Consider the following 13,703-nt stretch of genomic DNA (forward strand, 5'->3'; position numbering starts at 1 on the left):
CGACACTGCAGTTTTGGCCATTATCAATTGGAGTACTGTGAAAATTGTGTTTCAAGGGACGCCAAACTTTAAAAAAAAAGTATGTGGCAGGTATATACTATGATGAGCCAAAACATTATAACCACCCACTTAATAGCTTGTTTGTCTGTCTTTGGAACAAAATACATCACTGATTCTGCATATCAGGGATCCGACAGTTTGTTGGTAGGTTTTTGGAGATATGTGGCACTATATGTATATGTATAAGTCACATGATTCACTTAAATAAAGGGTCCTGATTTGTGTACGCTGTTATGGTTCCACAGGAATTTACATCAGGCGAATTTGATCACTGCAGCATCAACTTGAGTTCACTGTAATGCTCAAACCACTATAGCACGTTTCTTGATTAAGACACGAATGGTTATGACGTCGCCATCGAGGAAGATATCGAGCGTGAAGGGATGCAGGTCGTCTGCAGCTCTGAGCATGTCTTTGATTACCACCATAGGTCCCGTGCAAGAGCAAGAGAGTGTCTCCCATAGCATCGTAATGCTCCCAGCAGCTTGCGTCTGTGGCATGCTGCACATTTTGAGCTGCCGTTCACCTCAATGATGGCGTTTGTGGAGACAACTGTCGACCTAGTGCTGCAAAAATGTGATTTGCTCAAAGGGCTGACATATTACCATTGATTGACAGTCGAATCCTGATGGTCCTCCACTGTAATCGTAACTGACGATGTTGTTGGGTCAACATGTGAAAACATAGGATGGTCTGCTGTGGTGGTCCGTGTTCAACAATGCATGATGAACGGTGTGCTCTGAAACACTGGTGCATGCACCAGTATCTGCTCTTTAGGCAGAGATTCCACAGCTTACCACCTATCCTGTTTTACAGCAGTCAAGCCTCCAAACCCCACATTCTCTGAAGAGTTGTGGACATCCAACCATTTAGTGCCTAGTGGTAGTTTCACTGTTCTTCTACCTTTTTCTCTAGATGCTCATGACAGCACCATGTGAACATTCGACCAGATTCACCGTTTTCAAAATACTCATTCACTGGCTCTGCGTAATAATTAAAAACTCTTTTTTACTTTGATAACTGTTCTTTATAGATTGTTGTAAGCTGCATCCAAATCTAGCCTTAGTCTTTTTGTATCACCCACAGTTTTCGAGCAATATGCTTTTTACTATATAGTATAAAAATCTTATGCTATACGGTAAACAGGGAAATTAATGAAACGCTTTGTTACAATATAATCATGGTTTGTATTTACAGTAAGCTACTTAAAACAATGATATGTGTAAATAGAGATTTTACTTGTCAGCTGGAGTTGGTTTGTATTTTCTTTCTCCTTTTTCTTTGAAGCTTCTTGTGTAGCTTTTTCTACGATGAGTCACTTGCTGAACTTCTCGGTGAAGTGACCAACAGTAGTCCGCCATCATGATGGTGTTACAGCAGCCTTTGTAGCGTTTTTCCACCACTTTAATGTCCTGGTGAAAACGCTCTCCTTGCTCCTCACTAACATCTTCCATATTGTTTGGGAAGTAATCAAAGTGACTGTTCAAAAAGTAAACTTTCAGGCTCATTAAGCATCCTAAAGTTTAAACTTCTTTAACATTGTAGCTATAATAGAAACATATTCTGGGTCTTTTTCATGTCCTAAGAACTTTGTAACAACTTGCTTGAATGATACCCATGCTTCTTTCTCATTTAAGGACACTGTAGATTCAAAGTTAACATCAAACATCAATTTTCTAATGTCAGGTCTGATAAAGACACCTTATTGTAGTTTAGCTTTTGAAAGACGTGGAAACTTTTGGCACAGATACTTGAAACATGGTCCAACTTTAGGCAAAGCCTTTACAAACTGTTTCATTAGGCCTAACTTTATATGTAGAGGTGGTAAGATCTACAAGGTTTTTGCATAGAATGTTCTCACCAGGTTTTAAAGACTCCTTCGCAGGCCAGTTCTTTCTGCACCAGTTTTGATCCCTAGCCCTACTGTCCCATTCATGCGAGAAACATGGAAATTTGGTAAAGCCACATTGCTGACCAAGGAGCATGCATGTTAGTTTTAGATTGCCACATATCATCCAACCATGAGCAGAACAGCCTATTTTATTTAGCACTACTTCTAGGTTTTCATAGCTTCCTTTCATATGTACAGAATGTCCAACAGGTATAGATTCATTACCCCTCCTTTCAACATTATTTTAACTATATAAAAGCTGTTAAATTCTTTAAAAAACTGCTTAAATGGTGGGCGATACAGATTTTAAGTATCATATTTGGATTTCCCACCCTAAAAAACAAAGAATAAGATATTTTCAGCAAAAAAGTTATTCCATAGTTGGCCTGTGTAATCTGCCCTTTGTCAGAGTCACTCCCAATGGATTTCCCCATCTGTAGCCTGTATCTCCTCTAGGATGATCCCCCATCCATGTCTGCTCCACTCACATGCCTCTATCACACGCCTGCAATGTCACAAGGTGGCATCCAACATAGTCGTGGTCAGTGGTCATAATGTTTTGGCTAATCAGTGTATGCTTGTTGTATGCTGGGTATTAAGTGTTACCAAGATTTGTTACCAATAAATATCCATCACATATACATGTACGTATATACATGTCAGATATTTTTTTTTAATTTGACATCTGCTGAACCACAATTTTCAGAAAACTCCAATAGACAGTAGTCATACATTTCAGTAGTACATTTTATGAATAAATAATTGTAGTCAAAGGTGACAATGTCCTTTAAAATATTTTACTTGACTGTGCACCCCAGCCACAGAAAGTTAATCAGTATTCAGTACTGTTTACGTGCCTGTCACCTGCTCAACACACTCATCTATGCTGCATGTTGTAAGTCACCAACAATGAAATGGGCTTCCCTTTTCCCTTCTTATTTCTCTTTTGATGTCATGTACTCTTTTTAATTACAAACAATAAATAAGTGCAAAGCGACTGCTTCAGACTCTACTGTTGATGTATTTTGCTGACCTGGCACTTTTCTTTCTTTATGTGCTGTTAACATTTTCCACAAAGACAGAATCTGTGCAGTCTATCATCTCGAGTTCTAAGTGGTAGCAGAATAGCATTTGTTCTCTGAAACGATAAAAGCTGTTTTCACAGACACGTGTATGTCACATGCAAATGACTTAGAAGAATTTCTGTTTATGGACATACAGGGTGGCTCTTAAGTTTGCACAGAAATCAAAGTACCCATTAGTGCTGTCAAAGTATAAGAACATTTGAGTAGGAACAGACAGCCTACAATGTAAAGTAATACCAAGACAACATCAGGGAACACACTTTGCTGAACTGATTTGGTCCTTTGTGTATTTTGATGTGTGTATTTGACTTTTGAAAGATGTTTTACAGTTGCCAACTTGTAGTAACTGATCAGCATTATGCGCTTGATTTGACATGCCTTAAATTACTATGCCAGTGTGATGATGATGATGATGATGATGATGATAAAAATAAACAGCTAAGTGAATACACCTGATACATGCAAGTAATTGAGTAAAAGTAAGCAAGGGTATCAAAAAATTAATATCTCTAACAATTCACGAAAGGTTTTTAATCATACCGTATGACACTTTTCAAAGTTTTAACTGCCATCTTTGGTTGATTTTGCTTTACAGCATCTGGTTTAATGTCAGTCTGTTACTGAACTCAACTTGTTCTTTTATATAAGCAATACAAACAAAAACACGCAAATATGATGATTTAAACAGAGTGTGTTCCTGACATGACCTAAACCTACTGTCCACTTTTGTGTCCTTATAGTAGTAAGATTTTCTAACTGCTCACCAGTTCCACAGTAATACTGATTTATAAAGGAGGGAAGTAACTTTACGTTGTAAAATTTATAAAGCAGAGTTACAGTAAGCTAAGGCATATAATAATAATAACTTACCAAGTAGTTTATTTCGAAATGTTATGGAAACCTAATTAAAATATTTTTAAAACCCCCACCACTCACCATAAAAACTGGAATGCCCACTACTGGACAATAGGGACAAGGTTTACTACCAGTGTCCTAACGTATACATTCTTAGTTGAGAATTTGTGTTCCTTTTTACATCACCATTTGCTACTTCAACATATGTACAAACCTTTGAATCATCCTGTATATTAGTTTAGAATGTGAGTGCAACAGATAAGCAAACAGCACAAAGTTAAAAGTCTATTGTTGAAAATTCTATACACAAACTACGAACTACTGGGTTATATAGTTTTGTTCTTGTTTTGTGTATGTATGGCATTAGGCTCACATTAGTAAATAATATTGACATACAAGCACAGACATTCTGTTCTGCAGTATCAGAAACAAACATTGAAAACAACACACATGTTCTTTTCAGATCAAAAGTACCTTAGTGCTGCCACGTATCTCAAATAGCGCAAAATTGCACTGAGGTAATTGTCATGCTAGCAGAAAATACAACATATGTGGATGAGGAAAAATGATAGCATGATGTTTCCAAAATGCATTGTGTCATTACAGTAAATTCATTCTTTTTAATCCCTGTTATTCCTTGCATTTCTGAGCGGGGTGGCGCAGTGGTTAGACACTGGACTCGCATTCGGGAGGACGACGGTTCAATCCTGCGTCCGGCCATCCTGATTTAGGTTTTCCGTGATTTCCCTAAATCACTCCAGGCAAATGCCGGGATGGTTCCTCTGAAAGGGCATGGCCGACTTCCTTCCCAATCCTTCCCTAATCCGATGAGACCGATGACCACGCTGTCTGGTCTCCTTCCCCAAACCAACCAACCAACTTTGCATTTCTGGTGCTTTATGATGCACAGTGCATCCTAAATTCACTCATGTTATTAACCACAAATGCCATTAGGGAGTAAATGTATGGGCATGTGTGTGGAAAGAATCCCAAGGTCCCTAAAGAGATTAATATGTGCAGGTAACACACAAATATGCTTGTAGTTCCTAAGTTAGGCTCCTTTCAAAGAGCCGCCAACAACAGCTGCCAGACACTATCACCAGAGGTCACCTAATAAAATAATCCCACTGCTTGGTCACAGTGTGTCTGATCCCCTTCAGCAGTTGCTGGCGGAGTCAAGAAGATTAGATTAGAACCTATTCCACGTATGAAGTAGGTTAGATTTTAACCTCCTAGGGTAAGATAGGTGTCGCAGTGCTTCTGTGCTTGGAGAAGAGTGCCACACGGTGGCTCTTGATATTAAAAAGATGCCAAATGCATGTGAATGAGCTGATGTGTCTCAGAAACAACATGGCAAGTACTGTACGCTCCTCAGTTATTGGTACAGCCAGATGAGTTTTACAAATATATGAGATGAAGGGAGAAACGTTTTTTTACGTACTCAAGATTTGTTGTGACCTTGAAAAGGAAGGTTAAAAATTGGTTTTCTGTATATATTTGAAGTTGTGCATCCATACGTCAATCAACCTTCAATGACTGTCATTCAGCACACCTGTACAAGACAGGTGAAACACTGAAAAGTGGAAACACATGCACGACCGTTGCAAACCACTTTATATAAGAGAATCACCACTATACTGGCATAAAAACACTGATAAGCAGTTACAATAATATGTAGACAGCTAACACCCACCTATCGAAACCCAAAATAGATCCACTACAGTAAGTGATGGGTAGATCACATAACTAATGATGAGGTATTGAAAAGAATTGGGGAGAAGAGAGATTTGTAGCACAACTTGACTAGAAGAAGGGATTGTTTGGTAGGACATGTTCTGAGGCATCAAGGGATCACCAATTTAGTATTGGAAAGCAGTGTGGAGGGTAAAAATCATAGAGGGAGACCAAGAGATGAATACACTAAGCAGATTCAGAAGGAGGTAGGTTGCAGTAGGTACTGGGAGATGAAGAAGCTTGCACAGGATAGAGTTGCATGGAATGCTGCATCAAACCAGTCTCTGGACTGAAGACCACAACAACAACAGTAATTATTAGCATAGTATACGCCACCCTTGTCACTTGCACAAATTATTTTTTGGATTTATAAAATTCACACCTAAAATTTCCAATAAAGATTTTCCCTATTTGTGGTTTCCAATAAACTTGCAATTTCAGTCCATAGATTATGAACTATATTCCAATTGTGATATTTTTCATCCTCACGATGCCACAAACTCACTGTTTCTTGGACTAAACTCACCAGTTTCTCACAGTTTGTGTGTGAGAACATTGGTCAATCCGACCAAAGAGGAAAAACTGATTCGAATTTAATTGATTGTTGTCCGTAGCCTGTACATACTGATGACGAGATCAGCTGCAGTGTAACCGCACATGTAGTGCTGAACTGATTTGAAAATACTGGCCATTTTCAGCCAATGTCAGTCGTTGGCGCTATCCACTCATATCAGCGCTACCCGTAGTCATTGGTGGAATCCACTCATATTGGTGCCACTGTAGCTCCAGCCTTATATTTGCATCTGTACACAAATATCAGCCTATGCATGTTCAGAAGCTGATTTAGAAGTAAAGAGTGATGTTGTGACTTACTGCAGTCAAGCATAGGTCTCTCCCTCCACAATGCCGCCCCCCCCCCCCCCCCCCTCTCCCTTCCCACTCACATTTCCCTTCATTAGTAGGATCTGCCCTATCAGTCTATCCCTTCCACTTCTCTACTTATTGCATAAAGCACCCTCCCCCCTGCCCCCTTCTTCTAGTTATTCAAGCTACCCATCTAATCTCCAGTACTCTTCTGTAATAGAGATGGGTCATTTGCAAACGAATGGGTCCAAGGGAACGGTTCACCAAGATGAACGGAAGGAGTGAGGAACAAATTCTAAGGAACAATCTTTCATAACTCACTTTGGTCGTGGCTTTCTACTTATAGTTCCCGGGAACAGGAAATGGTCGGTCTCGTTCCCGCAATGGCAAGTCAGCCGGCCTCATTCCAGCCTCGGTCCCATTCCCATCTATGTCTTGGTCTCGGTCTCCCTCGTCCACTGCCGACTACTCCTAGTTAGTTCAATATTGAGTAGTTGTTTGTTTTGTTGACGGCACACGCCCATTATAGATATATTTCAAACATTTTTTGTACTCTGAACTTCTGGTTCTTTTCATATTGTATTCAGCGTCCATGACCGGTAATTAAAATGTATCTTATAATTACAAAAATTACAAGGTATGTAATACATACATATTTTCAGGTAACAAAAGGGTATATCAGCTTACTTCACTGTTTTGATAAACAGCAGAAGACATACCTATAAAAAGGCATGTTATTACACATGCAAAGGAAGTCAACGTGGCACACACGAGTGGTCATTTTCTGCCTTTTTTTTATCTAAGGTAAAACAGCAAGTTCATTGTTATGGAAGGCGGACCGATTTACAACCGAACGAAGCCCGTGCTCCATAATCAAGTGTCTGGTGTCACATTTTGTAAAGAGAATATTTTTTCACTGGTACAGGGTGGCGCACAAAAATCAGCCCCGAGTACTCAACTGGTCACTGTCGCACACCAATCGTCATCTATTGCTTTGAAGTTGTTGTTTGCATTAGCTTATTTGTTATTTCTTTACTTCCTAATTATTACATGTTTATCTATTCTGCTCATAGTGGTCAACGATTGGCGAGCAGTCTGTACTCGTATTATTTCACTGTGATCAGCCACATAACACTACAGTTGACTAAATGAGAAGTTCTGCAGAATCACGAAAATTACTTCTACAAGTGTGTGAGAATTCTGTAATGAATAAAAGTTCTGTACTCCATGGGGGAGACAAGTGCCCCTCTTGGCACCTTCCATCTTCAGTCACCTATTCTACTAATTTTCAATTTTTCATAAGAACCATACAAGAGAGATGATGTGAAATTTTGGTCAGACAACATATTACTTCTTCCCACATACATCTCGCGTAATGACCACGATGTGAAAATTCGAGAAATTAGAGCCATTCAGAGGCTTACCGACAATCGTTGTTCCCACACACTATTCACGAGTGGAACAGAATTGGAGGGATCAGATAGTGGTACCAAAGGTACCCTCCGCCACACACCATTAGGTGGCTTGCAGAGTATGATGTAGATGTAGAAACCACTGCCAAACTGCTACGAAAACACCACATAATGCCAGTTTCCCACCCACCAGGAAAAGTAAGAGCCTTCATTAGGGACGGATGACCCGTATCCCAAAAATGCAGGGTTGCACTAAGTTCTGTGTGAATGTGAAAAAACTTACACTGGACAAACAGTCTGTGTAATTGAAGATCAGTGTATAGAAAACACCTGCTTATTGCAGCCCAACAAGTCTACAACAGCAGCACACTGCACTGAAAATGGACATATAATGAATTACCAACAAACGAAATTGTGCCTACCACCGATAAATTGTGGGACTGCGTTTTCAAAGAAGCAGTTGAAATGGGTGTGACTGGTAATTTTACCAACAGGGACAATGGCTTCCAATTGAGTAAGGCGTAGGCGACAATACCAGGCTCCATCAATGCAAAATGTGAAACCTGGGAGAGAGATGCAACGGGGTTGGAGGGGAGAAGGCAGCTGAGCCTCTTCCCTTCACCATCGCAGTTACATGCAGCCTCACCATCGAGGACAGTGTGGCTCCAGCAACGTTTGCACTCTGGGCTGCCAGGTACAAATATTGCGATGCTGTCAGCACCACCTGATGATGGCAGAACAGTTGCCTGTTGAGATATTGTCAACTTTAGACAATCGGGTTTGTTCACCCGGGAATTATAGAAGCAGCATGGAATTATAGAAGTGCCGGGAAAGCCTCAGATCACACTTAAATTCATGTTGGATGTCAATATATTTCCATTTTTTGCAAAAGCTTCTTTCTGTTGCCAGTGGGAATTTTGTACTCTTTACTTTTGCCATTGTCAGTTACTTTGCTGTCCAGGTAACAAAACTCACCTCCTGCCTTTAGTATCTCATTTCCTAATTCTTTCAGTATCACCTGATTTGACTGCATCCCATTGTACTCTTTTCAATTATGCTGGTGTTCGTTTTCTAAACTCTTTTTCAAGACATCATTCACACCATTCAGCTTCCAAGCCCTTTGCAGCCTCTGAGAGAATCAGTGTCATTGGGAAACCTTTAAGTTTTTATTTCTTCTCCCTAACCTTTAATTCCTTTCCCAAACCTCTCCTCAGTCCAGTGTTCTACTCACGCAGTGTACATTTTGAACATCGTGGGAAATAGACTACAACATTGTCTTACTCGACTTAGTATCCTTTGATTCTTATATCTGCAGTCTGTTTTCTGTACAGGTTGTAGATAACATCTTGCTCCGTGTATTTTTTCTCTGAAAACTTCAGAGTGTCAAAGATCGTACTCCAGTCAACCCTGGCAAAAACTACAAATGCTATAAATGCAGGTCTGCCTTTCTTCGGTCTATCTCCTCATATAAGTTATACAGTCAGCACCGTTACATGTATTCCAAAATTTTGCCTGAATCCGAGCTGATCTTTCCCAAGGCTGACTTGTATGAATGTTACTTCACCAATATCTGGTTATACGTTATGGAGTGCAATGTTTACTATTAAATCAGCTTCAGAATATGTGTGGAAACCTGATACATCTAAGCGCAGATGCACCTAGCACATTACATATATGCATGTTTCTGAGTTACATGCACATACTGATCTCTTGAAAATGGCAGTTGAGTCTAAAATCAGCTGCTTGCGTAGCTCATACAGACATCTAATTATTAAAGATAAACAAAGAAAACAAAAGCAATTCCACTTAACAACTTTGTAGGGGCCATGGATACATTTAAAACAAATTGTTCTGTTCATAATTCTTCCGGGTTATATGGCCGTGGTCCATGGAATTCCTCTATTCCTAACGCTTCGTCCAATACTACGTTGGACATCCTCAGAGATATGCCTGGTCCTGCTGAGTCCTGCCGACTGATGAGTCGGGCGTCGGAGAGCGGCCTAAATACTGAGGAAAGTGGGCGTGGTCCAGCTTGCACACAGTAGCAGAGAGAAAACTAGTCAAAGATAAAATGTAACTATCGATAATAGTCCGTCATAGATAAAAATCACTTATCGATTCTGTAACGCCACTGTCCATATCTCACTTAATTTCAAGGCCTCTTCTTTTTTATTAAAATTATCTTCATGTTTATAAATTTCAATAGCCTCCCTATACAGTCATGGATAATAGTTCGTGGTAGCACTTAAAACTGTAGTTTCAGAAAACTTAACTACATGGTCACCTGACTGAAGTGCATGTTCCGCAACGGCCGATTTATCTATTTTTCCCAGTCGGCAAAGACTTTTATGCTCCTTTACCCTCGTATTCACACTTCTTTTCGTAGTACCAATATAGACCTTGCCACAAGTACACGGAATTTTATACACACCGCTAGATGACAATGGTGGCCTTCTATCTTTAACAGAACAAAGTACTTGTCCTATTTTTCTGGTAGGTTTGAATACGGGTTTCACTTTATGTTTCAGCAAAATTTGGCCGATTCGATCTGTAACCTTACTAATGAAAGGTAGAGACACCGTGTTCTTCCATTGCTGTGTACCATCCTTGTCCTTTGGCCTGCTGTAATTAGGTCTTAAAACTATATTAATTTCTTTGTTTGAGTACCCATTCTTTTTGAAGGCTTGGACAGGGCAAAACGGATTTGTACGCCGGAACATTTGGATACGGAACTGATCATCTGAAACAGGCCTTCAAAAAGAATGGGTACTCAAACAGAGAACTTAATATAGTTTTAAGACCTAATTACAGCAGGCCAAAGGACAAGGATGGTACACAGCAATGGAAGAACAGGGTGTCTTTACCTTTCATTAGTAAGGTTACAGATCGAATTGGCCAAATTTTGCTGAAACATAAAGTGAAACTGGTATTCAAACCTACCAGAAAAATAGGACAAGTACTTCATTCTGTTAAAGATAGAAGGCCACCATTATCATCTAGCGATGTGTATAAAATTCCGTGTACTTGTGGAAAGGTCTATATTGGTACTATGAAAAGAAGTGTGAATACGAGGGTAAAGGAGCATAAAAGTCTTTGCCGACTGGGAAAAATAGATAAATCGGCCGTTGCGGAACATGCACTTCAGTCAAGTGACCATGTAGTTAAGTTTTCTGAAACTACAGTTTTAATTGCTACCACAAACTATTATCCACGACTGTATAGGGAGGCTATTGAAATTTATAAACATGAAGATAATTTTAATAAAAAAGAAGAGGCCTTGAAGTTAAGCGAGATATGGACAGTGGCGTTACAGAATCGATAAGTGATTTTTATCTATGGCGGACTATTATCGATAGCTACATTTTATCTTTGACTAGTTTTCTCTCTGCTACTATGTGCAAGCTAGACCACGCCCACTTTCCTCGGTATTTAGGCCGCTCTCCAATGCCCGACTCGTCTGTCGGCAGGACTCAGCAGGACCAGTCATACCTCTGAGGATGTCCAACGTAGTATTGGACGAAGCGTTACGAATAGAAGAATTCCATGGACCACGGCCATGTAACCCGGAAGAATTATCAACAACAGTACCATCCGGTCGTGAAAGCCTTCATTGTATGTTCTGTTCAATATTTGGAGATGCTCAAAACTGATTCTTGCCAATATTAAACATCCCCTTGCAAGTGAAAAAGCACATGACATTGTAACAGATGGACTTTAAGATTTTTCTCCACATATGAAGTGTTCGGCAAACAATAATATAGCAAGATAGAGAGTGCAGAAACTGCATTCATTATTACTCTTCTATTTATGTTGAGTGCAACAATGTGTACAAGAATTACCAATCCTGGAATGGTATTATTATTTTCAGACATATGTATAACCTTATACTGGAAACAGCACACTGTATTTTGATTGTTTGAGATAGCACATCATTTGCTTCATTTCTGACGTGCTCAATTACGTGGGCATATTGTCATGTGCTATTTCCAGCACAGACACACAGTTCTAAAGCTAAAACTTTATGAAGCTTAAAACTGTTTTACCACTTTCAACTGTTTGGAAAGTTTATAAGTAATATTTCTTTAATAGTTAGCTGTGCCTATCAAGCGATTTCAATGCATCATGATCAAGAACTAAAAATGCAAAGCTCCATTCACACTTCACACCACTGGAGTAAGATAGGAGTGTATATAAGGAAAAGTGACCAGTTATCACTTTTTTGTCATTAACACAATGTGTGCTAGCCATATACACTACAGTGATGGCTCAATTTATGTTGTCAATGATGCAGTACTTGAAATTTGTTTGCAATTCCATGTTATTCAAATGACGGTGATGCGTGGATGGAGCTTTCATATTTTAATCACCTGATAATGGATGCATGCCAAAATTAGCTGATAATGTAGAAGTGAATAAATAAACATCCATTTCAAAAAATGTAGGAAGCCAAAGATGGCAAAATGATTTTAACATTAAAAAATTCTGAAGCTCTTTGTTGCAATCATGATGGATAATGGCTATTTTTCAGTACCCTTGGGTTTCCAATAGGTTCTTGCTGCTGTGTTTTCACTTAGAAAGTGTAGCTTGAAATTTTATTAGTTTAGGCTGACAGTTGTACTCTTGCATGTGTGCAACAATGGCAGTGGTTTATTTTGGAGTTCTGTATATTTTTAAACAAGAAATGTCTGGAAACCCAAGAAGAATGTGAAAGCTGAGCTGTTTCATGCATGCTCAAATCTATGAGGTGTCCCATAGGAACCAAATGGCATTCCTGCTGTGAGACATTCAAATCTCACAAAGCAATAGATCCTCATGTGTAACTTGATGTGCAAACTTGTTTCTTTCCTTGCTTAACTAACAAATTCCCTGTTGTCATGTTTTCTGTATGTTTTTATTTTTCTGCTCCCTAGTGTTTGGCTCTTCATTTATAGCATTATTCTGTCTCATTGAGTACCAGAGTGACAGCCTTCATGGGATAGTGGCTAACTTGACTAGTTACTAATGTCAAGATTTACAGGCATGTTTGTGTTAAGATCTGGAATGGGATCTACTCACCCTTGTGATAAGAGCTTTCTAATTTAATATGATACAGGAAATTTCTGGATTGAATACAAATCATGGAAGAAGTGTAGGTGATCACTCCCTGAAAAGTTGAGGGACCCACAGGTACATAAACAAGACAGAAAAAATTTGCTGAGGTTTTGGAGAAATTCCTTCCCAAGAACTCTTTCCTCCAACCCTCTCCCTCTTTACTCAGCAAACCCCTCACCACAATCAAGCTGGTCAGTGTAGATGTCAGAGGTTCGGGAAAACCAGCTTTTCATGGATATTGCAGTCAACCGGGACAATGTAACCGAGCAAGTGTGTGTGCATGTTTTGTTTACTAGCTCAAAAGGACATTGCTTCTACGCTTAGCAATGTTTTAAATTTTTATATGGCTGTCAAGCACCCAATGCCTCAACTATACAGTGAATTACCTGTACAGCTTCCATTATTTGTATTCTTGAAGAAATAAGCAGTGGCACTGACACACAAACTGTTAAAGTGGTATTGTAGCATCAAAAGAGATTGCACAAAACTGTGAGCCACATTCCAAAATTGTTACTTAAGGCCAGGATTCATGTTAATGCAAGAAAAGCAGGAAATAAACACTTGCAGTGGGGCTCACTACTTCTGCAGAGGACTGGGAAAACCCAATTTTTATCTGTCTTTGTCATCACAGAGAACTGTGTTGTTGTTTTTCGTACTTTGTCCGTATGGCTTTTATTGTGTTATCTTCTATTGTTTTTGTGAAGTAGATAC

The 13,703-nt window shown here is 39.4% G+C and overlaps 1 protein-coding gene across 1 annotated transcript in view; it reads left to right on the forward strand.

Annotated features, from left to right (window-relative positions):
- Positions 1 to 13,703, forward strand: part of LOC124720446 (coiled-coil domain-containing protein AGAP005037) — a 992,798-nt gene that overhangs the window by 828,068 nt on the left and 151,027 nt on the right. The gene's annotated exons all lie outside the window — the stretch shown is intronic.

Source organism: Schistocerca piceifrons, chromosome 11, assembly GCF_021461385.2.
Source record: "Schistocerca piceifrons isolate TAMUIC-IGC-003096 chromosome 11, iqSchPice1.1, whole genome shotgun sequence".
Taxonomy (NCBI): Eukaryota; Metazoa; Arthropoda; class Insecta; order Orthoptera; family Acrididae; genus Schistocerca; species Schistocerca piceifrons.